We start from the raw sequence: 27,867 nt of genomic DNA on the forward strand, positions 1-27,867 counted from the left end.
TAACCATCCACACCATTGTTTTTTTTTCTTTTGTTATTGGTTTTTATTTATTTTTTTAATTTTTTTTTTCAAAAGCAATATCACCTAAAATAATAGGTACTCTCACTGAGCAACATAGGATCATTACTCTAGTGACCTCTCCAGTTACCGTATTTCTCTGTTTGGCCACCTACTGACACTGTACCCTGCCTTAAGATTCAGGTATATCATGTATAGTTGTTGTTTTTTTTGTTTGTTTGGTTTTTTTTTTGTATTAAGAAATATTTTATTAACAAAACAGTAAATTCCACTTGTTTAGCATTGCCAATAATGGATAAGTTGGCCTTGGAACAGAAAAACAAAACCAAACAAAACCCTTAGGTACCCAATCACACAAAGCACTAGAAGGGTAGGGTCATGTGGCCTTTCTTTGATGTCTTAGGGATTGACCACCTCACACATTATTGTATTTTTTTTTAAAGGCAACACGTTACATGGATAAAAAAGAAGCATATTCAATCAGAAAAGTTACAGTCTAGAGATGTAATCAAATTTATTCCAGGTAGTGTGAAATCCTCTATTAACTGCCAACTATTCATGGAACCCTGATACATTTGGTATGAAGATACTTGGGATTTTATTCATATCTTTTCTCTCCCTAGCTCGTGTTCCTCTCTTTCCCCATTTACAAAGAAAGAAAGAAGAAAAAAAGAAAACTGCTAGATTTTGTGTAGGCCAATAACATTAGAAATATTTTTACCAACAATATTGCATGAAATTTAAAAATTTATGCTGGAAAGAAACACTGAAATCAATTTCAAACAACATGCTTCAGAGATATACTGCTTAAAAATACCATTACTTAAGTTATTTTCTATCACAATTTAGAATCTTCCCAGATGGAAACTAGTTCAAGTTCAGTAGATCAAATGGAAAAGCAACCATTTTTTTTTAAACCTCAAGATGTAAATGAGTGGTTTTATATTTACCTTCTATTTCACTGGCTTTCCCTGAGTAAGACTGGATGAGAGGAAAACAACAACGACCTATGAATCCTTTAACCTGGCAAATTAAAAAAGAAGAAAATCTGAAACACAAGTAATGAATAATAAATTTTAGTTTTATACCTCTACTTTCTGGGTCATGAAAACCCTTTAAGACTTTTCATATATAGCAATTACTTGGCAACCATAGATGGTGGTGATTTGCTGTGAATTATACATATATCTAAGGTGCTGTATGTCTGAAATCCAGGCCACGTCTTGGCTTTTTTCATCAACTGAAGTATCACAGAAGATGTTTTGCATTTTTTGCCTTTTCTGATTAAAGCTAATTGTAAAAGTATTCTTCTCTTCTATGAAATCTAATATCATTCTTTTAGGAGATGTTAAAGTAATGTGACCAATTTTTACTGAGGCATCACCTTCCAATCTAATATTGCATTTCCTTCTCATGCTAATAATTTATTGCTATGAACATCATTGAAACAATATGCAAAAACAAGTGAATAATCTATACATTTCTCCTTAATGTGTGTTAAACTAAAACTATATTTAATGATACATATGTAAAACCAGAAGTTAAATTATACTCTATAATCAACAAATAATGATTTTCTTAAATGGATAGTAATACATAATCAAAAATTACCGAAAATACTTTCTTAGTTGAGAAAGTGTGTACTTTCCAAAAATGTTTATCATGCACATCAGGTTCAGAGACTATATATATATATATATATATATATATATATATATAATTTTATTGGAAAAATAGTTTTCATTTGCAGCAGCCAGGGTTAAGGTGTAGATCAACCAATTTTGCTTCCATAACCTGCCCACCTAATGGTTCATATTCATGCAGCAATATGCCATTGATAGTATATTTGATAAGGAAATGTTCCATTTCATTAGGGACTAAAATCTTCTGGAGGTTTCCTGGGAGCATGAACTCAATGAAGTAAATCACCCCATTTGTCATCAATACCTTGGCACAATGATCTTCCTTTTTGCTTTTCAATGTGTCAGTAAATATTTGCTATTATATGTACGTCTGGGTCTTCCATCCTATCTGATAGATTCCTCTGGATTTGTGTGTGTGGGTGTGTGGGTGTGCATATTTGTGATCGTGAATGAGGAATGTATGTGGGAAATGTGAGTAGTTGGGGGAGCAAAGAAGATTATATGTATATAGTTTACCCTCTAAATCACACCTTTCATACAAATACTAAAACTTAACTGCAACAGAATGAAGGCTGTACATGTAAGGAAAAAAAAGTAGCTGAGTCTTTTTATATACATTCATACATATCTTCCTTAGAATAAACACTACATTGTAATTTTTTTAAGTAAGTAATTGTGGCAATTTATAATGGTGGCAAAAAAGAAAACCCTGAAATAATTATTGATCTGATGTCATAAAACTCCCTATAGTTAGCAACACTTATAACATCGAATTTACCAAAAATGGCTGAAGAGCAGAGATATATTTTGCATTTTCTATACAGCAGGCTATAAAACATCACTTATCACAGTCCAGGAAGCACACAGAAATGAATTTTATATAAACACATGTAATAACATATTAAGCGTGCATGGAAATTTCCCAATGATTGCATGTATACCCTCTTGTTTTTTTCTTTCTGTTTTGAAATTCTAGTGTGAAAATGTGCCTTATCTTTCACATTGTTGAAAATAAGGCCTCCATACTTTCTTTTTTTGCCCTCACAACCAGAAGGGGGCTTTTTGAATGTGTTCCTACACAAGTCTTCAAAAAAGCCAGCACTTTGTTTCAAGTGCAAGTTCCAGCCACTGCTCCAGTTGTGCCAGGTAACGGACTCTGAAAAGGTTTGCAGGTCGAGTCACTCAAAATGACAGTCTTCTCTGGCAATCAGACTAACTGACTTCTCGGGAAAGTGCTAGCACTTTGGCTAAATCCAGGATCATAGGTAGCTTCTTTTTCTGTGTTGTATTTTGTGTTATTATTGTGTTGTGCCTCCCGATGTTGTAATACTCCTTTGCTTTATGAATGCGTGCGATCACCACTGTCTTTTAGAAATGTTCCAGCAACATAAAGACAGGCAGAGCAAATTAAAACACTGTGGATGTTAGGGAATTTATTGACCTCTGCTTTTTTTTTTTTCTTTCTTTTCTTTTTTGGAGAAACAAGAGCATGAGATACTTGTTTTTATTTTTTAAAAACAGTCTTTCCTTCCTGATTGCATTCCCTGTCTTCTTTTTTATGTGCTTCATAAAAAGGAAAGTAAATAAGTTTATATTATGTCTCAGATAAAATGAAGACTATTTCTATACAAGGGTCCTTCAGATCTTGGGATTAGACGTAATACTCTTTATCCTTGTTTTTCTTGTTTTTGTTGGCGCTTTTCACACTGCTAGGTTGTTTCTCCTTTACTATAGCCCCATTGGACTGTGCTGAGTTACTGATGTAGTTTCGACTCTCATCCACGTGGTATGAGCCTTCATCCCAGTTTCTGTATTTGTACATGGTGTAGAGGAGGATGGGATGCACAGGGTGGCAGCGGCTACGATCCCCACAACCATGCCCATGGTGCTGCTGGACTCCCGAATCACTTCTGCTGAGCCTGGGTATGGCTCTCTCCCGCCTGCCCGGGTTGGGTTGGCTAACCCACCTGAGCTCGGCTCACAGGGGTCAATGTCCTCGTCATCGCTGGGACACTCCGCTGAGGCCACAAGGATGTCATCTGTGGTCTGGCTAATGGGTTCTTTTGTAGGGGGCTTTCCTCTTCTGGCTGTGCTAGTACCCAGGGTTGTGGTGGTCTCCATAATTGACGTGGACATCTCTGACTGCATTGCAGTGGCTGTCGACTCAGTTGTCATAGAGGAAGGCACTTCACCAACCAGTCTCACATTTCCCACTATGGCAATGTTGGCATCATTTTCGGCTGCCATATTCAGAACTTTCAAGCCATTGTAGTAAAGCCCAGAGAGCTCACCCTGGAAGGGCTGACCCTGCTCTTTCCTGCCAATTATTATGGTTGCTTGGCTATTGAAGATTGTGAGCTGACGCCCTTTGTCGAGTAGCCATTCATCAACTACTTGACCAAATCAATATGGAATTCACTGTCTAGCAATCGCCAGGCGCTCGTTATCATTGTTTCCTGCAGGGTAGCGCTCAATCACTGGCCAGCTGTCCACCGGTAACGTGGCATTGCCACCACTCCTCGTGAAATGGACTACATGGTATTTCCCATCGTTAATGATCACATTGGACTCTTTGATGGCGATGTCATCTGTCCCAACATTAAATTTAACTCCAATTTTTCCTTGATGTATATGCAGCTCTAGGTAGTCTCCCAGGCCAGAAGAACTGTCCACTCGCACCAATACAGCTTCTTTCTGAACAGTGCTAAACCCTATGGCCAGTCTGTCTGCTCGTGTACTTGGCCGGTCATTAGGAGGCCACTTATACGTGATTTGCCAACCACCTTTGTTAAAGATATATGTTGTCCCAGACGTCTGAAGCAAGGTCCTGAAGAGACACCCCATTGTGTGCGTTCAGCGGACTGCATGCCACACAAGGCGGCAGACTTTGCTCTGGCTCCCGGGGTAAGGAGTATCATGTATAGTTTTAAGCAAGGGGTATTCGGATCCCCATGACAGTAAGCATTACTCATCCAATTTTAGGACCACAGGGCCATTCTCTAGTATACCAGTCTTTCTAAGACTGGAATTCCTAGCTGATGCTATTTCCACAAAGCCCGGCAACAGAAAGTGTATTAGTGTGGATTGTCTTTGAATACATCTCCCATTTAAGACATTCTAAGGAGCAAATGTTTAGTTTAAATGCCTCCTACTTTTTTTATGTACGTACAGCTTTTAAAAAATGATTCATTTTTGAAAAGATTTATTGATAAATGGTAACTACTTATAACCAGGAAGGTTGGTGTTCCAGAAATTCTGAGAACAGGAGGGAATCAGAAATATGACCTAATGTTTCAGGGTTACTCAAGTATCTACAATATATAAATTATTATCAAGATGACTTTTTTAAGAAGAAAATTACTCTTCAGTAAAGACGTTTATTTTTTAATTCTAGAGAATAACGTCATATTTAACTTTTGTCCAGACTTATGTAGCAATTCCAAAAGAGAATGTCAAAAAATAGTATATATTCAAGTAAAGATTACCTTAGCTACAGATAATAGACTATAAAATGTTCAATATTTCACATAAAATCTTAGGTAAGACTGGAAAAAATGAATGAAAGCAGAAACATTGGCACCCAACCTTGTTAGATAAATTAAGCAGTTTGCTAAAACATCTCTAGGCAAAAGATCATTATAGAATAGTAGTACTTATGTGAATGAAACTCAAACTACAATAAATGTAATAGAAAATTTAACTACATTGTTGACAAAATGACTTGCTTATATTCCTTTGTAATATGCCTTTGGGGCCTGATTTATTTACATTAGTAATCATCTCATGAACTCCAAGTGGCAGGGTTTCACATGAAAAATAATATAGGATTACAATTTCTAGGAGTCTTGATGTTAGGCAATAGAACAAATAGACTAAGTTTATGATGTAGAAATTTTCTGATACAATGTGAAGCAGTCAGATACTAAGATTTTCTTTTATCCTCAGAAAGAATCAAATAAATCTTGAGTTGTTATACCAAGAGGACTTAAAAATATATTAACAGCAACACATGTAAAAGTGACACTCTTTATTTGATGTATAATTTGTCAGTCTTAGAATAATACCCCAAAATTCTATGGGTTCAGCTGCAAAATTATGGTTAATCAAGATGTCAATATCCTGTCTTGAAATAAGAAGTCAAATAGCTCTCATGCTTTTGGTGTAAAAGAAAACATTCTAAGGAAAATTCTGTACCAAACCATACTGGAGTATAGAACAGATGTGTGCTGTGTCTTCCCCAAAATCTTCCCCTATTTTTCTTCAGTAATAAACACAACTTGTCTGAGGTTTTCAAAACAATGACCCAGCTAGCAGGGTCTATCTTTTGGATAAATGTGATTTGAGCATTGATAGAAAGGTTCTTTCCCTACAAAATACATCCTTCTCTCCTTGATAATGTTAGTAGAAGTACATGACTTATCCAATGGTTTCTTCTTTATATATTCTGACGTCACATATATAAATATTTTCACTAATTACGGAGTTAATTTAGTATAACTTTGGGATGATACAACAAGGCTATCATTAGGTTACACAAGGAAAAAAAACAAACAAACTCAAAGCTGCTAGAGTTCTATCCAAACCCTTCCTTCCACCCTATGTCTTGGATAAATACCTCTTGACCCCTGACAAAGGCTAGCTAGTTCTAAACCTCCCGCCCCCCAAAAAAGAAGAAAATTAAAATTTTGTAGAAAATAAGGAAAGATAGACGAGAACCTTGGGAAACATCTGTATTTAAGAACTAAGAGAAACCCAAGTGTCAGTTAAAACAGGGAAAACAAGAGAAGTTGGGAGGGCAATAATAAAAAATTAGCATTATAAAGCCAGAAACGAAAGAGCTGATTCCAAAAGCTATCAAAAATTTGAAAATAAGCCATAGAGAAAAAGGACTGCGAAGAAGACCATTGGAAAACCATAGATGACTTTCAAGTAAATTTCAGAAATGTGGTGTGATGGAAGCAGGTGTGTAAGGTTAAAGAATTACTTGGTGATGAATAAATGAAAAATTTTATAGATATGAATCTTACCAAGAAATTGAGAAGTAACAGCAAGGCAAGAGGTAGGACAGTAGTTTAATAGGGAGAGGTTGTTTGTTTTCTTTTGTTTTCTCACAGTGTACTTGTTTATATGCAGAGGAAAACAAATCCATGGAAATGGTAAGCCCGGTGATGCAAGTGGGATAGAATGTAATTGATAGTGGAGGAGATGGCAGCAAGTGCCTTCAGGGCGACATTACTTATCTTTGGATTCCTAGTTCCTAGCATAATTTCTGGCTCAGAACAGAAGTGAATAAACTGGTTTTTAAATTAATGGGCACAATGGGAGACGTTAGACCAAAAAAAGAGGAAGCCACTTCTGAAACCATAGAAAATGATAACAATATGGGCAAACTTATAAAAACAGTGTGGAAGTTAAGAGAGATTGGAAATATAAAGGAATTTCAGAGTATAGAAATTTTCAACCAAGTGGGAGGCAGCCTGAGGCTGTTTTGGGAGAGTTAGTAATGGGGATAAGTGTGGGAGAGTGATTAGAGTAGAAACTTTTGGAGATGAGCCCTGTGGAGAACTAAACAGTGCTAGGAAAGCCAATTCTAAGAGGCACTGACTGTTCCAAATGAAATACAAAACTTCAGTCAATAAAACTCAGAGTAAACTACTTATGTTTTTGACAGATCTTTATGATTATATCACTTCTTCTCAAAATCACTTTGGGCTTAATCATTAATATTTCAGTTTGTGTTCTTTTGAAGAAATATTTCTGTCACTTAAGACATTTAATATAGCTGCTTAATAACTTCTGGAATTTGGAAAGATAATACCCAGTTGCTGTTACTCTTGTAGTAAAATAGTTTTCTGTTGCTAGAAGTCCAAGACAATTAATAAATAGTATTACATTTATATACAGTCGTATTCAGGTACTCCTTTTAAATTACATTGTAATTTAAACAAAATGGAACAATATAATTTTATTTCCATATCTAATTCTCGATTGACTTTTAGTTGAATGGTAACAAGACTAGTTTTCCTATTTCCAGCAGTAGATTGGACCTAACAATGATAGATCAAAGCTATTAGTCTGTGCAGAAGATCCGTTAAAGTAGGAAGCCCCTCATCATAATCCTTGCTACAGCTGTCATTAAATTCCTCCTGCCGCATGAAAGGCTGGAACAGCTGGAAATGGAGAAAAGCAGTTAGAAAAACAACTGGGTTTTTTAATCAGAAATGTTGCCTTGTGTCTACTGCCTTTTGACAAGGAGTACTGCTGTGCACACAATGTGTCTAGACTATAAGTTGTCGACACTCTCTTCTCAATTTTATTCTTTGAAATTGAATGAATATGCAGTGAGAAAGGAGACAGTTCTGATTTGAATTTGAGCACAACATTCAGCTGTGTGGTTAAAAATCTCTCTTAATTCTTCTCCACCTGAATTCTGAACATCCTAATTACACTTGGCAATACTTTGAGATAGCATGATGGACTTGATAAAGGATGAATTGTGGATGAAAGCAGAAATGTGTTTTATTCCAGACTCAGCAGCTATCTTAAGTGTATGAGTTGAAGAAAGCTATTTAATCTGATGTCTTAGTTCATCATCCTTCAAATTCAGATAACACTAGGCACATCATAGTGTTGTTGGGAGAAGGAAATACAAACAAATCACCTAACTCGGTAGGTGCGTAATAGATGTATGTTTCAAGAATTGCCTCCGTTCATTCATGTTTACAGGAAGGAATCAGATTACGTTTGTTAGATATAGGTTCTCATTTCATTGGTGCATTTATTCAGGAAAATGTTGTTAGTTTTCTTTGAAGAATGACTGAAATGCCCATCAAATCTGTTTTTGTACAGTAATTAATTCACTTCCAATGCTTTCAATTAGCTTAATATAAGTCCATTGTTTAAATCCCTCATCTTCTTTGGATAAAATATTCTCTTTTGACCCCATGTTTTGTTCCTCACAAAACTAAATAGCTTACATCCTGTAGTTCCTATCTCAACGGATTCAGACAATTTAAAAACTGGTTTATGAAAGAACTCATAAATTTTACCTTCTAAAAGAATTGTTTTCTGAAAAGTAAGTTTTTCTATTTCATTCAATAAACACAATTATCAGCAAATAATATCAATACCTTAAATCTAATACGCCCACAAGTCAGGTTCTTTTGTAATTCCACAAGATGTAATTCCACTAGGATATATTTTACTGAGGTTTTATAGTATGCAAATGGATAACTGAAGTGTCTTCAATTAGATTTCCGTGAGTAGAGCATACTATTTCTTTATAGGTAGTTTGAAGAGAACTACAAACACATTTTGTAAATGTTTTCTCTTAAGGTCAGATGGGTTTTAGGGAAATGTAATCTTTATTTTTAAATCATTGATATTAAACTCATTTTTGAAACCAAATTAGCTTACTTCCAAAAAAATCAGTTGGGTATTTAAAATCATAATAAATGGAAATTATTAAATCACAGCTTGTCCAGAAAGATTTCAGTTTATTTTAACACTAATCTTCAAAGTTAATCATGTTCATTTTTTTCAACCTTATCATCAGCTTTTCGTAATAATGAACATTTACGACCTTCATGAGTTTTCATTGATTTCGGTTATTATCTTTTTCAGTTGTAAAATGTTTTCTTTTGTATCTTCCCCTTCTGTGTTGAGACATTTTATTACATCACTGGGGTCATGCATATCCATAATTGCTTGTTGAAGCATTTTTGTGGTGACTGCTTTAAAATCTTTGTCAGGTAATCCTAACATGGTTGTCATCTTGGTTTAGCATCTGCTGATTGATTGGATATAAATTTGGAGAGGAGGAGAAATAAATCTACCTGGACTGCCTTTCGTTACGAGATTGGGAGTCAGGAAATGCAAAGCATAGTTTATTTTTTTCTGTTAGGTGTGGGGCTCATAAGCAGCCCCTGCCACTGTACTGTTCTTCCAGTCCTGGAGTCTCTAATTAACACTATCTTCCTCATTACATTTCAAAAACATTTCTTTTGTCTTTCAGAATTATCCTTTATTTGCCTCTTGTGTTATTTCCAGAGTTATAGTTGCACCTAGCATGGAGGAGTGAATTTACATAATCTTTTCTGGCTGGAATCCCTGCACTTTTTAAAGGAATGAGTAATGGTTCTAACTTCAGAACACTTTGAAAATAAATACGTAATACAAAAATCACTTTTTAAAATTTATAATCTAGATTTTATTCAGTGCAGTACATATCACAAAATGAGACATAACTATAATATTTGTTTAAAGTAATGTTTTAAATGGGTAAAGATGAAAATGTGAAGACTATTCACCTAGAGCAGTTTTAAATAGCTTAAAATCTAAAAAGACTGGTTCTAGTAGGAAAAAATATCTATAAATGAAAGTAAAAAAAAATAGCAAACTAAAATGGACTATCAGTCCAGATTCTGCATCTCATTTTTATTCAGCAATCATTATTCATGTTTCAGTTTGCCTCTATTCCTAATTTCTTGATAATGAACTTCAGATCATGACATCCAAAAGTTAATTTTAAAGTGGAAAATTACGGAGTGGTCTATGATATGGCTGAATTACTATAAAGTTTTAGAAATGAGATAAAGTGATTGTGAGTGAAATAATGCTTTAGTTCATTTTATTGGAGGATTTGGAGGTTTAGAGCAAAGACTTGGTTTAATTAGAAGGATTAAAAATTTAATATCTTTCTCTTTTCCTCCACTTTCTGATCTCTGAAATCACTGTGTGTTATGTGGAAATCACCATAACATTACGTTTTTAAAAGTTGACTTTCAGACCAGAGGGCAGAAAGCAGAAGCAAGAAAAACTACAATCCAGCAGCCTGTGGAACAAAAACCACATTCGCAGAAAGATAGACAAGATGAAAAGGCAGAGAGCTATGTACCAGATGAAGGAACAAGATAAAACCGCAGAAAAACAAGTAAATGAAGGGGAGATAGGCAACCTTCCAGAAAAAGAATTCAGAATAATGATAGTGAAGATGATCCAGGACCTCAGAAAGAGAATGGAGGCAAAGATCAAGAAGATGCAAGAGATGTTTAACAAAGACCTAGAAGAATTAAAGAACAAACAGAAATGAACAATACAATAACTGAAATGAAAACTACACTAGAAGGAATCAATAGCAGAATAACTGAGGCAGAAGAAGGGATAAGTGACCCGGAAGACAGAATGGTGGAAGTCACTGCTGCGGAACAGAATAAAGGAAAAAGATTGAAAAGAAATGAAGACAGCCTAAGAGATCTCTGGGACAACAATAAATGCAACAACATTCACATTATAGGGGTCCAAGAAGGAGAAGAGAGAGAGAAAGGACCAGAGAAAATGTTTGAAGAGATTATATTGGAAAACTTCCCTAATATGGGAAAGGAAATAGCCACCCACGTCCAGAAAGCACAGAGAGTCCGACACAGGGTAAAACTAAGGAGAAACATGCCAAGACACATAGTAATCAAATTGGCAAAAATTAAAAACAAAGAAAAATTATTGAAAGCAGCAAGGGAAAAATGACAAATAACATACAAGGGAACTCCCATAAGGTTAACAGCTGATTTCTCAGCAGAAACTCTACAAGCCAGAAGGGAGTGGCATGATATACTTAAAGTGATGGAAGGGAAGAAACTACAATCAAGATTACTCTACCCAGCAATGATCTCATTCAGATTCCATGGTTAAATCAAAAGCTTTACAGACAAGCAAAAGCTAAGAGAATTCAGCACGACCGAACCAGCTCTACAACAAATGCTAAAGGAATTTCTCTAAGTGGGAAACACAAGAGAAGAAAAGGACCTACAAGAGCAAACCCAGGGCTTCCCTGGTGGCGCAGTAGTTGAGAGTGTGCCTGCCAATGCAGGGGACACGGGTTTGTGCCCCGCTCCCAGAAGATCATACATGCTGCGGAGTGGCTAGGCCCGTGAGCCATGGCCGCTGAGCCTGCATGTCTGGAGCCCATGCTCCACAACGGGAGAGGCCACAACAGTGAGAGGCCCACATACCACAAGAAAAAAAAAAAAAGCAAACCCAGAACAATAAAGAAGATGATCATAGGAACATATATATCGATAATTACCTTAAACGTGAATGGATTAAATGCTCCAACCTAAAGAAACAGGCTTGCTGAATGGATACAAAAACAAAACCCATATATATAGGCTGTCTACAAGAGACCCATTTCAGACCTAGGGGCACATACAGACTGAAAGTGAGGTGATGGAAAAAGATATTCCATGCAAATGAAAATCAAAAGAAAGCAGGAGTAGCAATACTCATATCATATAAAATAGACTTTAAAATAAAGAATGTTACAGGCGACAAGGAAGGCCACTACATAATGATAAAGGGATCAATCCAAGAAGAGGATATAATAATTATAAATATATATGCACCCAACATAGGAGCACCTCAATTCATAAGGCAACTGCTAACAGCTACAAAAGAGGAAATCGATAGTAACACAATAATAGTGAGGGAATTTAACACCTCACTTGCACCAATGGGCAGATCATCCAAAATGAAAGCAAATAAGGAAACAGAAGCTTTAAATGACACAATAGACCAGATAGATTTAATTGATATATATAGGACATTCCATCCAAAAAGAGCAGATTACACTTTCTTCTCAAGTGCGCACGGAACATCCTCCAGGATAGATTACATCTAGGGTCACAAATCAAGCCTCAGTAAATTTAAGAAAATTTAAATCATGTCCAGCATCTTTTCTGACCACAACACTATGAGATTAGATATTAATTACAGGGAAAAAAACGTAAAAAACACAAACACATGGAAGCTGAACAATATGTTACTAAATAACCAAGAGATCACTGAAGAAATCAAAGAGGATATAAAAAAATACCTAGAGACAAATGACAATGAAAACAGGATGATCCGAAACCTATGGGATGCAGCAAAAGCAGTTCTAAGAGTGAAGTTTATAGCTATACAAGCCTACCTCAAGAAACAAGAAATATCTCAAATAAACATTCTAACCTTACACCTAAAGGAACTAGAGAAAGAGGAACAAACAAAACCCAAAGTTAGAAGAAGGAAAGAAATTATAAAGATCACAGCAGAAATAAATAAAATAGAAACAAAGAAAACAATAGCAAAGATCAATAAAACTAAAAGCTGGTTGAGAAGATAAACAAAATTGATAAACCATTAGCCAGACTCATCAAGCAAAAGGAGGAGAGGACTCAAATTAATAAAATCAGAAATGAAAATGGAGAAGTTACAACAGACACCGCAGAAATACAAAGTATCTGAAGAGACTACTACAAGCAACTCTATGCCAATAAAATGGACAACCTGGAAGAAATGGACAAATACTTAGAAAGGTATAACCTTCCAAGACTGAACGAAGAAGAAATAGAAAATATGAACAGACCAATCACAAGGAAGGACATTGAAACTGTGCTTAAAAATCTTCCAACAAACAAAAATCCAGGACCAGATGGCTACACAGGTGAATTCTATCAAAACATTTAGAGAAGAGGTAACACCCATCCTTCTCAAACTCTTCCAAAAAATTGTGGACAAACGAACACTACCAAACTCATTTTATGAAGCCACCATGCCCCTGATACCAACACCAGACAAAGATACTACAAGGAAAGAAAATTATTGACCAATATCACTGAAGAATATAGATGTAAAAATCCTCAACAAAATACTAGCAAACAGAATTGAACAACACATTAAAAGGATCATACACCATGATCAAGTGGGATTTATCCCAGGGATGCAGAGATTCTTCAGTATACACAAATCAATCAATGTGATACACCATATTAACAAATTGTAGAATACAAACCATATGATCATCTCAATAGATGCAGGAAACGATTTTGAGAAAATTCAACACCCATTTATGATAAAAACTCTACATAGTGTGGGCATAGAGGGAAACTATCTCAACATCATAAAGGCCATATATGACAAACCCACAGCAAACATCATTCTCAATGGTGAAAAACTGAAAGCATTTCCTCCAAGATCAGGAACAAGACGAGGATGTCCACTCTCGCCACTATTATTCAACATAGTTTTGGAAGTCCTAGCCTCAGCAATCAGAGAAGAAAAAGAAATAAAAATAATACAAATTGGAAAAGAAAAAGTAAAATTGTCACTGTTTGCAGATGACATGATACCATACATAGACAATCCTAAATATGCCACCAGAAAACTGCTAGAGCTAATCAACGAATTTGGTAAAGTTGCAGGATACAAAATTAATGCACAGAAGTCTCTTGCATTCCTATACACTAACAATGGAACATCAGAAAGGGAAATTAAGGAAGCAATCTCATTACCACTGCAACAAAAAGAATAAAATATGTAGGAATAAACCTACCTCAGGAAGTAAAAGACCTGAACTCAGAAAACTGTAAGACACTTCCAGGCATCAGACTATACTACAAAGCTACAGTAATCAAGACAATATGGTACTGGCTCAAAAACAGAAACATAGATCATTGGAACAAGATGGAAAGCCCAGAGATAAACCCGTGTACCTATGGTCAGCTAGTCTATGACAAAGGAGGCAAGGATATACAATGGCGAAAAGACAGTCTCTTCAATAAGTGGTGCTGGGAAAATTGGAAAGCTACATGTAAAAGAATGAAATTAGAACACTCCCTAACACCATTCACAAAAATAGACTCAAAATGGATTAGAAACCTAAATGTAAGAGCAGACACTATCAAACTCTTAGAGGAAAACATAGGAAGAACAGTCTTTGACATAAATCACAGCAAGATCTTTTTTGATCCACCTCCTAGAGTAATGGAAACAAAAACAAAAATAAACAAATGGTACCTAATGAAACTTCAAAGCTTTTGCACAGCAAAGGAAACCATAAACAAGACGAAAAAACAACCCACAGAATGGGAGAACATATTTCCAAACAAATTAACAGAGAAAAGATTAATCTCCAAAATATATGAACAGCTCATGCAGCTCAATATTAAAAAAACAAACAACCCAATCCAAAAATGGGCAGAAGACCTTAATAGACATTTATCCAAGGAAGACATACAGATATCCAAGAAGCACATGAAAAGCTGCTCAGTATCACTTATTATTAGAGAAATGCAAATCAAAACTACAGTGAGGTATCACCTCACACCAGTTAGAGTGGGCATCATCAGAAAGTCTACAAAGAACAAATGCTGGAGAGGGTGTGGAGAAAAGGGAATGCTCTTGCACTGTTGCTGGGAATGTAAATTGATACAGCTACTTTGGAAAACAGTATGGAGGTTCCTTAAAAATCTAAAAATAGGACTACCATATGATCCAGCCATCCCATTACTGGGCATATACCCAGAGAAAACCATAATTCAAAAAGACACATGCACCCTAATATTCATTGCAGCACTATTTACAATAGCCAGGTCATGGAAACAAACTAAATGCCCATCAACAGACGAATGGATAAAGAAGATGTGGTACATATATACAATGGAATATTACTCAGCCATAAAAAGGAACGAAATTGGGTCATTTTTTGAGACGTGGATGGATCTAGAGACTGTCCTACAGAGTGAAGTAAGTCAGAAAGAGAAAAACAAATATCGTATATTAATGCATATATGTGGAACCTAGAAAAATGGTACAAATGAACCAGTTTGCAGAGCAGAAATTGAGACACAGACATAGAGAACAAACGTATGGACACCAAAGGGGGAAAACTGTGGGGTGGTAGTGGTGGTGGTGTGTTGAATTGGGCAATTGGGATTGAGATGTGTACACTGATGTGTATAAAATTGATGACTAATAAGAACCTGCTGTATAAAAAAAAAAAAGATTTTTCCCTTTTCCCCTTTGTAGCCATACTTTTCTTCACCCCTAACTCTTGGAAAGTGCTGATCTGATTTCTTTTTCTTTCTTTTCTTTTCATTTTTTTTTTCTTTTAGAGAAGAACTAACATTTATTGAACACTTCCCATACACAAGGAATTTTCTTAATCACAGAATATCTGTAACATAGGATATGTATTTTATTTTGCATGACTGCCCCTGCATAGTCTTATTACCCCATGCTTATTTTTATTTTTTTAACATATTTATTGGAGTATAATTGCTTTACACTAGTGTGTTAGTTTCTGCTATATAACAAAGTGAATCAGCTATATGTATATGTATACCCCCATATCCACACCCACTTGTGTCTCCCTCCCACCCTCCCTATCCCACCCCTGTATGTGGTCACAAAGCACCCAGCTGATCTCCCTGTGCTATGTGGCTGCTTCCCACTAGCTATTTTACATTTGGTAGTGTATATATGTCAATGCCATTCTCTCACTTTGTCCCAACTTATCCTTCCCCCTGCCTCTGTCCTCAATTCCATTCTCTACATCTGTATCTTTATTCCTATCCTGCTCCTAGCCTCTTCAGAACCATTTTATTTTTAGATTCCATATATATTTGTTAGCATACGGTATTTGTTTTTCTCTTTCTGACTTACTTCACTCTGTATGACAGTCTCTAAGTCCATCCACCTCACTACAAATAATTCTGTTTGTCTTTATAGCTGAGTAATATTCCGTTGTATATATGTGCCACATCTTCTTTATCCATTCATCTGTCTGTGTACACTTAGGTTGCTTCCATGTCCTGGTCATTGTAAATGGAGCTGCAGTGAACATTGCAGTACATGACTCTTTTTGAATTATGGTTTTCTCAAGCTATATGCTCAGTAGTGGGATTGCTGGGTCATATGGTAGTTCCATTTTTAGTTTTTTAAGGAACCTCCGTACTGTTCTCTATAGTGGCTGTATCATTTTACATTCCCACCAACAGTGCAAGAGGCTTCCCTTTTCTCCACACCCTCTCCAGCATTTATTGTTTGTAGTTTTTTGATAATGGCCATTTTGACCTGTGTGAGGTGATAAGTCATTGTAGTTTTGATTTTCATTTCTCTAGTAATTAGTGATGTTGAGCATCCTTTCATGTGTTTGTTGGCAATATGTATATCTTCTTAGGAGAAATGTTGATTTAGCTCTTCTGCCCATTTTTAGATTGAGTTTTTTTCTTTTTTGGTATCGAGCTGCATGAGCTGCTTGTATATTTTGGCGATTAATCCTTTGTCAGTTGCTTCATTTGCAAATATTTTCTCCCATTCTGAAGGTTGTCTTTTCATGTTGTTTATGGTTTCCTTTGCTGTGCAAAAGCTTTTAAGTTTCATTAGGTCCCATTTGTTTATTTTTGTTTTTATTTCCAGTTCTCTAGGAGGTGGGTTAAAAAGGATGTTGCTGTGATTTATGTCATCGAGTGTTCTGCCTATGTTTTCCTCTAAGAGTTTAATAGTGTCTCACCTTACATGTAGGTCTCTCTAATCCATTATGAGTTTATTTTTGTGTATGGTGTTAGAGAGTGTTCATTCTTTTACATGAAGCTTTCCAGTTTTCCCAGCACCACTTATTGAAGAGTCTGTCTTTTCTCCATTGTATGTTCTTGCCTCCTTTATCAGAGATAAGGTGACCATATTTGCGTGGGTTTATCTCTGGGCTTTCTATCCTGTTTTGTTGATCGATATTTCTGTTTTTGTGCCAGTACCATGCTGTCTTGATTACTGTAACTTTGTAGTATAGTCTGAAGTCTGGGAGCCTGATTCCTCCAGCTCCATTTTTCTTTCTCAAGATTGCTTTAACTATTCGGGGTCTTTTGTGTTCCCATAGAAATTGTGAAATTTTTCATTCTATTTCTGTGAGAAATGCCATTGGTAGTTTGATAGGGATTGCACTGAATCTGTAGATTGCTTTGGGTAGTATAGTCATTTTCACAATGTGGATTCTTCCAATCCAAGAACATGGTGTATCTCTCCATCTTTTTGTATCCTCTTTATTTTCTTTCATCAGTGTCTTATAGTTTTCTGCATACAGGTCTTTTGTCTCCTTAGGTAGGTTTATTCCTTGGTATTTTATTCTTTTTTTTTTTTTGCAATGGCAAATTAGAGTGTTTCCTTAATTTCCCTTTCAGATTTTTCATCATTACTTTATAGAAATGCAAGAGATTTCTGTTCATTAATTTTGTATCCAGCTACTTTACCACATTCATTGATTATTCCCAGTAGTTTTCTGGTAGCATCTTTAGGATTCTCTATGTATAGTTGCATGTCATCTGCAAACAGTGACAGCTTTACTTCTTTTCTGATTTGGATTCCATTTATTTCTCTTCCTTCTCTGATTACTGTTGCTAAAACTTCCAAAACTATGTTCAATAATAGCAGTGAGAATGGGCAGCCTTGTGTTGTTCCTGATCTTAGTGGAAATGGTTTCAATTTTTCACCATTGAGAACAATGTTGGCTGTGGTTTTCTCATATACGGCCTTTATTATGTTGAGGTAAGTTCCCTCTATGCCTACTTTCTGGAGGGTTTTTATCCTTCAGTTTGTTAGTATAGTGTATCGCGTTGATTGATTTGCATATATGGAAGTATCCTTGCATTCCTGGGATAAACTCCACTTGATCATAGTGTATGATCCTTTTAACGTGCTGTTGGATTCTGTTTGCTAGTATTTTGTTGAGGATTTTTACAACTATGTTCATCAGTGATATTTGCCTGTAGTTTTCTTTTTTTGTGACATCTTTTTCTGGTTTTGCTATCAGGGTGTTGGTGACCTTGTAGAATGAGTTTGGGAATGTTCCTCCCTCTGCTGTATTTTGGAAGAGTTTGAGAAGGATCGGTGTTAGCTCTTCTCTAAATGTTTCATAGAATTCGCCTGTGAAGCCATGTGGTCCTGAGCTTTTCTTTGTTGGAAGATTTTTAATCACATTTTCAATTTCAGTGCTTGTGATTGGTCTGTTTATATTTTCTATTTCTTCCTGGTTCAGTTTCAGAAGGTTGTGCTTTTCTAAGAATTTGTCCATTTCTTACAGGTTGTCCATTTTATTGGCATATGTTGTTTATAGTAATCTCTCATATCCCTTCGTATTCCTGCAGTGTCCGTTTTTACGTCTTTTTCAGTTCAAATTCTGTTGATTTGAGTTTCTACTTTTTTTTTCTTGGTAAGTGTGGCTAATGGCTTATCAATTTTTTTTATCTACTGAAAGAACCAGCTTTTAGTTTTATTGATCTTTGCTATCGTTTCCTTCATTTCCTTTTCATTTACTTCTGGTCTGATCTTTATGATTTCTTTCCTTCTGCTAACTTTGGGTTTTTTTCTTCTTCTTTATCTAATTGCTTTAGGTGTAAGTGAGGTTGTTTATTTGAGATTTTTCCTCTTTCTTGAGGTAGGATTGTATTGCTATAAACTTCCCTCTTAGAACTGCTTTTGCTGCATCCCATAGGTTTTGGCTCATCGTGTTTTCATTATCATTTGTTTCTAGGTATTTTTTGATTTTCTCTTTGATTTCTTCTGTGATCTCTTGGTTCCTTAGTAGCATATTGTTTAGCCTCCATGTGTTTGTATTTTTTACAGTTTTTTTTTCTGTAATTGACATGTAGTCTCATAGCATTGTAGTTGGAAAAGATAGTTGATACAATTTCAATTTTCTTAAATTTAACCAAGGCTTGATTTTTGACCCAATATATGATCTATCTTGGAGAATCATCCATGAGCACTTGAGAAGAAAGTGTATTCTGTTATTTTTGGTTGGAATGTCCAATAGATATCAATTAAATCCGTCTTGTTTAATGTGTCATTTAAAGCTTATGTTTCCTTATTTATTTTTATTTTGGTTGATCTGTCCATTGGTGAAAATGGGTTGTTAAAGTTCCCTACTATTATTGTGTTACAGTCCATTTCCCCTTTTATGACTGTTAGCATTTGCCTTATGTATTGAGGTGCTTCTATGTTGGGTGCATAAATATTTACAATTGTTATTTCTTCTTCTTTGATTGTTCCCTTGATCATTATATAGTGTCCTTCTTTGTCTCTTGTCACATTCTGTATTTTAAAGTCTATTTTGTCTCATATGAGAATTGCTATTCCAGTTTTATTTTGATTTCCATTTGGATGGAATATCTTTTTCCATCCCCCATCTTTCAGTCTGTATGTGTCCCTATGTCTGAAGTGGGTCTCTTCTACACAGCATATACTTGGGTCTTGTTTTTGTATCCATTCAACCAGTCTATGTCTTTTGGTTGGAGCATTTAATCCATTTACATTTAAGGTAATTATTGATATGTATGTTCCTATTACCATTTTCTTAATTGTTTTGGGTTTGTTATTGTAGGTCTTTTCCTTCTCTTGTGTTTATTGCCTAGAGAAGTTTCTTTAGCATTTGTTGTAAAACTAGTGTGGTGGTGCTGAATTCTCTTAGCTTTTGCTGGTCTGTAAGGTTTTAATTTCTCTGTTGAATCTGAATGAGAACCTGGCTGGGTAGAGTAATCTTGGTTGTAGGTTTTTCCCGTTCATCACTTTAAATATGTCCTGCCACTCCCTTCTGGCTTGGAGAGTTTCTGCTGAAAGATCAACTGTCAGCCTTATGGGGATACCCTTGTATGTTATTTGTTGCTTTTCCCTTGCTGCTTTTAATATTTTTTCTTTGTATTTAGTTTTTGATAGTTTGATTAATATGTGTCTTGGCATGTTTCTCCTTGGATTTATCCTATATGGGACTCTCTGTGCTTCCTGGATTTGACTAACTATTTACCTTACCATATTAGGGGCATTTTCTACTATAATCTCTTCAAATATTTCTCAGTCCCTTACTTCTTCTCTTCTTCTTCTGGGACCCCTATAATTCAAATGTTGGTGCTTTTAATGTTGTCCCAGAGATCTGTGAGAGTGTCCTCAATTCTTTTCATTCTTTTTTCTTTATTCTGCTCTGCGGTAGTTATTTCCACTATTTTATCTTCCAAGTCAGTTATCTATTCTTCTACCTTAGTTATTCTATTGATTCCTTCTAGAGAATTTTTCATTTCATTTTTTTGTTGTTCATCACTGTTTGTTTGCTCTTTAGTTCTTCTAGGTCCTTGTCAAATGTTTCTTGTATTTTCTCTGTTCTATTTCTAAGGTTTTAGACCATCTTTACTATCATTACTCTGAATTCTTTTTCAGGTATACTGCCTAGTTCCTCTTCATTTGTTTGGTCTGGTGGGTTTTTACTTTGCTCCTTCATCTGCTGCATAGTTCTCTGTCTTCTTATTTTGCTTAACTTACTGCATTTGGGGCCTCCTTTTCACAGACTGCAGATTCTTAGTTCCCTTTTTTTTTTTTTTTCTGCCCCCAGTGGATAAGTTTGGTTCAGTGGGTTGTATAGGCTCCCTGGTAGAGGGGGTTGGTGCCTGTGTTCTGGTGGATGAGGCTGTATCTTGTCTTTCTGGTGGGCAGGACCATGTCCGATGGTTTGTTTTGGACGGTCTGTGAACTTATTATGATTTTAGGCAGCCTCTCTGCTAATGGGTGGGGTTGTTTTCCTGTCTTGCTACTTGTTTGTCATGGGGTGTCCAGCACTGGAGCTTGCTGGTTGTTGAGGGGAACTGGGTCTTAACGTTGAGATGGAGATCTCTGAGAGAGCCCTCACCAACTGATATTACGTGGAGCTGGGAGGTCTCTTGTAGACCAGTTTCCTAAACTCGGCTCTCCCACCTCAGAGGCACAAGCCTGACACCCAGCTGGAACACCAAGACCCTGTCAGCTACACGGCTCAGAAAAAAAGGGAGAAAAAAAAGAAAGAAAGGAAAAAAAATAATAAAATCAAATGAAGTTATTAAAATAAAATTTTAAAATATTACTAAAATAAAAAAGAAGAGAGCAGCCAAACCAATAAACGAATCCACCAATGATAACAAGCTCAAAAATCTATACTAAGATAAACATAAAAATCAGAAACTAGTCAGTTGTATACAGCAAACCCCAAGTCTACAGTTGCTCCCAAACTCCAGCACCTCAGTTTTGGAACGATTCATTGTCTGTTCAGGTATTCCACAGATTCAAGGTACATCAGTTGATTGTGTAGATTTAATCCACTGCTCCTGAGACTGCACAGAGAAATTTCCCTTTCTCTTCTTTGTTCACACAGCTCCTGGGGTTCAGCTTTGGATTAAGCCCCACCTCTGCATGTAGGTCACCCTCTGGCATCTGTTCTTCACCCAGAGAGAAGGATGTTAAAGGAACGGCTGATTAGGGGGCTCTGGCTCACTCAGGCTGGGGTAGGGAGAGGGTACAGAATGCAGGGCGAGCCTGCGGCGCCAGATGCCAACATGACATTGCACCAGGGTGAGGCGTGCTCTGTGTTCTCCCAGAGAAGTTGTCCCTGGATTACGGGTCGCTGGCAGTGGCGGGCTGCACAGGCTCCCGGGAGGGGAGGTATGGATAGTGACCTGTGCTTGCACATAGGATTCTTGGCGGCTGCAGAAGCTACCTTAGCATTTCATTGTCATGTCTGGTGTTCACTCTGATAGCCTCGGCTCATGCCCGTCTCTGAAGCTCATTTAGGCGGTGTTCTGAATCCCCTCTCCTTGCGCACCCAGAAACAACGGTCTCTTGACTTTTAGGCAGTTCCAGACTTTTTCCCGGACTCCCTCCCGGTTAGCTGTGGTGCACTATCCCCCTCCAGGCTGTGAAGCTGCCTGTGTTCACGCAGCCAGACCCCAGTCATCTCCCCAGGATCTGACCTCCAAAGCCTGAGCCTCAGCTCCCAGCCCCCACCAGCCCCAGCGGGTGAGTAGACAAGCTTCTCAGGCTGGTGAGTGCTGGTCGGTGCTGATCCTCTGTGCGGGAATCTCTCTGCTTTGCCCCCTGCACCCCTGTTGCTGTACTCTCCTCCATGGCTCCAAAGCTTCCCCCCCGCCCACCCCCCGTTTCCACCAGTGAAGGGTCTTCCTAGTGTGTGAAAACTTTTCCTCCTTTACAGCTCCCTCCCAGATTTGCAGGACCCATCCCTATTCTTTTGTCTCTGTTTTTTCTTTTTCTTTTGCCCTACCCAGTTATGTGGAGAGTTTCTTGCCTTTTGGGAAGTCTGAGGTCTTCTGCCAGAGTTCAATAGGTGTTCTGTCGGACTTGTTCCACATGTAGATGTACTTTTTATGTATTTGTGGGGAGAAAGGTGATCTCTATATCTTACTCCTCTGCCATCTTGAAGGTCCTTCAACACATTGTATTTACACTACTGAATATTTGCAATAAACACTTACCTCTCAAGTAGGGGGAAAAAGAAGTCCATCATTAAATAATCTGTGGAGCAATGCCATGTTTAACTATTCTCATTGTTTGATTTTAATTACCTGTTTGTATCAGGAAACTGATTCACATCCTCTGAATGCCATCTAAAATTACAACCTAAAATCTAAGTGTATTTCTTTTTGTTGTCAAACACTAAGTACCATGTAGGAAAAAAAGGAAAGTTTCCTGCCCATCAGTATCTTTGTCATTGCTTTAAATAGATTTTCCTTTTTCTTATGAAGAATTTCAAATATCACCAGCTCTAGTAGCAGTCATAAAAGTTTAGCTGTTGTGTTGAGCTCTGTTTCATGAACATTTCCAAAATTTGTACTTGCAAATCTAATATAAATCTGTTGGGAAAGAAATTAGGTTCTGAGAAAACCAGATATCTGAAACTTTTCTCATTTTGCTTTTCGGAACATGCCTTATTTTTATCTTATAACTAGTGTTTCTATAGATTAAAACTTTAATCGATCTGCTCTTAATTTATTCACTGAGTTATATATTCACATTGTTCAAAAATCTAAGGTCACGTTGATTCTTGTCATTCTAGCCAGTGGAGAGAGGAAAAGAGCAGATGTACAGAGCCAGAGTTTCCCTCTTAATTAAGGAAGACAGAAGTTGTACACATCACTTTGGATTATACTTCAGTGCCAAAAGCTTAGTCACATATGTACAACTACAGGAGCTTAGGGATATGGCTTTCCTGTGTGGGCGGCCAGGACCCAAACCAAATTCTATTACTGTGGAATTAGAGAAGAATGATATTAATGGACATCTGGTAGCCTTCAACCACCAGAGAATGCCTATTCCCAAGTCACTGGAGCCTGTATGACTCCAAAGCCTATGCTCTTTACATTTCATATCCAGATGTACTGGCAAGAAATTTATTTTGTTGTGTCATCTTTATAAATATACTCTCTTCCCAGTAGCCCTTCACTAACTGAGGATTTAAAGAGAAAAGTTACCTGTTTTTAGTATACTATTTGTTACTTTTGGAATACTGTATTTCCCTCCCACTAAGTTATAGTAGACATGAATTTTAGGTAGCAAGCATATAATAAAAGGATTTATTGAATTTGGAAATTACATTAACATAATAGTACAACTAGCCCATCCAAGCAAGAATCTCTGCTGTGGCAATTCTGGTAAGTGACTCCTTAATCATTGTCAAAGCATTACTTCTTTGAGGTAGAGTACACTCTATTCATGAGGCAGTCCATTCCTTTGTTGGATAGAGTCTGATTGAAATGTTCTTCTTTAATTAAACAAAAATCTCTTTCCCATTAATATTCACTCAATAGCTTTAGTTTATGCCTTCTAGAGCTTCACTGTTTCATATGACTGCCACTAGACTCATGTGACTATATAAATTTAAATTAAAATTAGTTAAAATTAAATAAAATTGAGAATTCTTCAGCCACACTATTGAGCACATTTAAAGTCTCAATAGCCCTATGTGGCTAATGGCTGCAATACCAGACACTGTAGAGAACATATTTGTTATTGCAGAAAGTTCTTTTGGACAGTAGTATATCCAGAGAAAAACAAACTAAATCTATTATGATTATTAATTGCCCTTCTAACATCAAAAATACGTTTTCTTTTTTTTTTCTTTTTTTTTTTTGGAAAGGTCAGCTTAAAAATCACTTTAATTCAATTAAAAGTATCAACATCTTACTTTGTTTCATGCTCTTTTTTGAGAATTCAGGATAAAGTAGTGGACAAAACATTCTTATCCCCATGGAGGTTTCATTTTAAGAGAGAAAGATAACCAAAAACAGACAAATCAAATAAAACAACAACCATAATAAATAAGTAAAATATGTAGTTTGTAAACTCTGATAATCCTATGGAAATAAAAAATGTAGGGGAAGGGGAGGGAGGTGTAGGAATAGATGTGATTTGAAGTTTTAAATAGAGTCATCAGAACAGGCTTCACTGAGGTGGTATTTGAGCAAGGACTTGAAAGAGGTAAGGCAATTGGCCCTGTGACTGTTTGGGGGAAGAGTGTTCCAGGTAGAAAGAACAGCCAGGGCAAAGAGCACAGCAAAATAGTCATTGTGACTGGAGCAGAGTGAACAAGGAGGATTATAGTAGCAGATGAGAACGTCATAGCAGTGTGAGGGAGGGTTGTACACAGCTTTGTAGACCCTTATAAGCACTTTGTGGAGCCATTGTAGAGTTTTGAGAAGAGAAGTGAAATTTTTTGACAGTTTTTAAAAGCTAAATTCTGCTGTAACGTTGGGAATAGGTTTACAGCAGGGTATGGGTATATGGTAAGGGTAAAATCATGAAGTTATATTTATTACTTTGCACAGTTTATAAAATTATTTCCTGACCCCTTATTATCGTAACTTCCATTGTATTCTCTAGTTGGCATGATCCAGTTACAAGAGTCCTTCTTAAAATATGGCTCCAAGAATCGAACACAATACCCCAAATAATGTGACAAGAGACGTATATAAGACAATTACATTTCATGATATAAACACTATTTTTCTAATGCTACATTTAAAGATTTTGTTAGATGTTTTTAATAAGTCACATCTCTTGAAGATTTTGATTGAATTAAATCCCTGATGATTTTTTTGGACTTATTAACAGAAGTTTCCTAAATCATGCAGTTTATTATTTTGAAATTAAATGCAAATCTTATGTTTATCCTTGTAAAGTTTATCTGTGTTTTTATTTTTTTCTTCCTTACACAGTGTATACTAGTGTTTTTAGTTTAATGTTTAATATTAGCCATTTTATAGCTTTATTTAAACTTTAAATATAATAAGTATTAGTTCTATGCTTTCACTCAAATTATCAACATATTTTTATAAGACAAGGACAAGAGCAGAGCGCTGTGGCATTCCATTGCCTGGAATTTCCATTTAGCTGGAAAGATGGTAACTTGGGTGAAAGAATAGAAAAAATACTCATTTTCCAAATTAATACTGAAGCATTAATTAATTCTCATTTAGTACAATTCAAACACTTTCTAAAATCACTATCTTAACTATGAATAAAGTTTACAGAGAACTTTTCAAAATGCTTAAAATACCCATAAATTCCTATCCAATCTGCCCCCAGGCATTACCTATCTGGTCCTATCTCCTATTTTTCATCCCTTTCTCTCTCTGCTCTTGCTACTCAGGGACTCCTTCATGTCCCTCATACTTACCAATCATGCTCCCTCCTCAGGCCCCCTGCATATCATGTTCCCTTGTGTCCATAATGCTGCTCCCTGACCAGATACCTGAATATATAACCCCAAAACTTCCTTTAAATGTTTCCTGAAATTTCATCTCTTACAGAAGCCTTCACTCTCTACTTTATATAATATTGCAATAAGCCTTAATATTTCCTAGCCCCTTGCCCACTTTTTTATTCTTCACATTAACTTACATTTTCTAACACAATATACTATTATTTTGGCTACTGTCTTTCCCTTGCCATGGGATCATATGATCCATGAGAGAGGGGCTTCTGTTTCCTTTAGTTTACTGATGTTATTTCCAGCACTTAGAATTGTGCTTTGCACATAATATGCAATTAGTAAATATTTGTTGAATGAATAAATCATCCTATCTCCTGGGATTATCCCCTTAAATAATTTGATTTGATTAGCTGACTGTGGAAATCCAAGAAGAAAAATCAGTAAAGAAAATCACTAAAACCTCATACAATTTCTCAATGAAGCCAAAGAATCTACTTGTTCCAAAATTGCAACTGACTTGTCATCACCAGAATCCACCCTTGTTCACATAATAAATATTATGTGTATTAATCATGAATAAAATGAAAGATGATCTTCAAAACTTAATTTGACTATAGATTTTAATATTGTTTACACATAAATATTTTATCAGTTATAAATGAGAACTGGAATTTATTTATTTGATTTTTTTTCTTATTTCTATAGTTTACTTTATTTGGGATACTAAAGAGCACAGAACTAGGGTGTGAAAAATATAAAAATTGAAATATCATTTGGTATATAATTTAGTTAAACCACATTGAGAAAAAAAACTTTTAAGAAAGCAATTTGATATTCATTATTAATCTGACTGGAGCCTTGGTGGTAAAACGTGTGGTGATGGGGAGAGCCTGCATTTGAGAATGAACAGGTCAGTTAATAGGTCAAAATATTTCAATAAATAAAAGCCAGACAAGCTTTTTAGATAAATACCCACAATCTTGGTCTTTGGAGAGTTAACTAGTTACTTCCAAGAAAAATGTATCAGTTCCACTCATAAATTCCAAATTTGGTACAGAGATGATTTGGACAGAAACAGATGATTTGGTACAAGTTAATCCTTCCTCTTTTGAACTTCAGATACTGGAAACTAAAACCCATTGTTTAATGATTTCTGAAGTCATATGACCAACAAAAACATTTCTGCTCTAAATCTGTTTTTACTGATATTGGGTGGATATCTCCTGCATCCATTCATCAGGAATACTTATATTCCACATTTTGTTAATCTGGAAGTAGAAATAGTTAGGTACGTCCAAATTTTAGGAAGTCCTAACTAAAGATTAAAATACTGGCATGGGGATTCTTTTATTATTTATTTTATTTATTTATTTATTTATTTGTGGTACACGGGCCTCTCACTGTTGTGGCCTCTCCTGTTGCAGAGCATAGGCTCTGGACGCGCAGGCTCAGCAGCCATGGCTCATGGGCCCAGCCGCTCCTCAGCATGTGGGATCTTCCCAGACCGGGGTACGAACCTGTGTCCCCTGCATCAGTAGGCGGACTCTCAACCACTGCGCCACCGGAGAAGCCCATTTTATTTCCAAGTTGGTTCTTTGTTTGCATTTTAATAATTTAAATATTTGGTTACTTCATTTTCAATAGAAAGAGTGGTAAAAAGAATGAGAATGACATAAATGAGCATAAAGAATTTCTGAATTTGATTACATATGCTTTTACTTAGTTCTTATTCATATGGGCAACATGAAAATCTATTTTGAATAAACTAAAAAAAAATTTAACTAATAAAATTTTTGACCTATATTTGATAATGTTAATAAGGATGCATTGTGTGTAAACACATGTTGATGAATTGAGAATTAAATTAGAATAATGCAT

General features: G+C 36.1%; 1 pseudogene across 1 annotated transcript; it reads right to left on the reverse strand.

The window, feature by feature from the left end:
- Positions 1-2,967: 2,967 nt before the first annotated feature.
- LOC308622792 (neurexin-1-beta-like) lies at positions 2,968-4,505 on the reverse strand (annotated as a pseudogene). Its single transcript has 2 exons — positions 4,140-4,505; positions 2,968-4,051 (listed from the first exon to the last, which is right to left on the reverse strand). The product of its transcript is annotated as a neurexin-1-beta-like (transcript).
- Between the last annotated feature and the right edge of the window lie 23,362 nt (positions 4,506-27,867).

This window comes from Mesoplodon bidens, assembly GCF_964165515.1.
Source record: "Mesoplodon bidens genome assembly, chromosome: 9".
NCBI lineage: Eukaryota > Metazoa > Chordata > Mammalia > Artiodactyla > Ziphiidae > Mesoplodon > Mesoplodon bidens.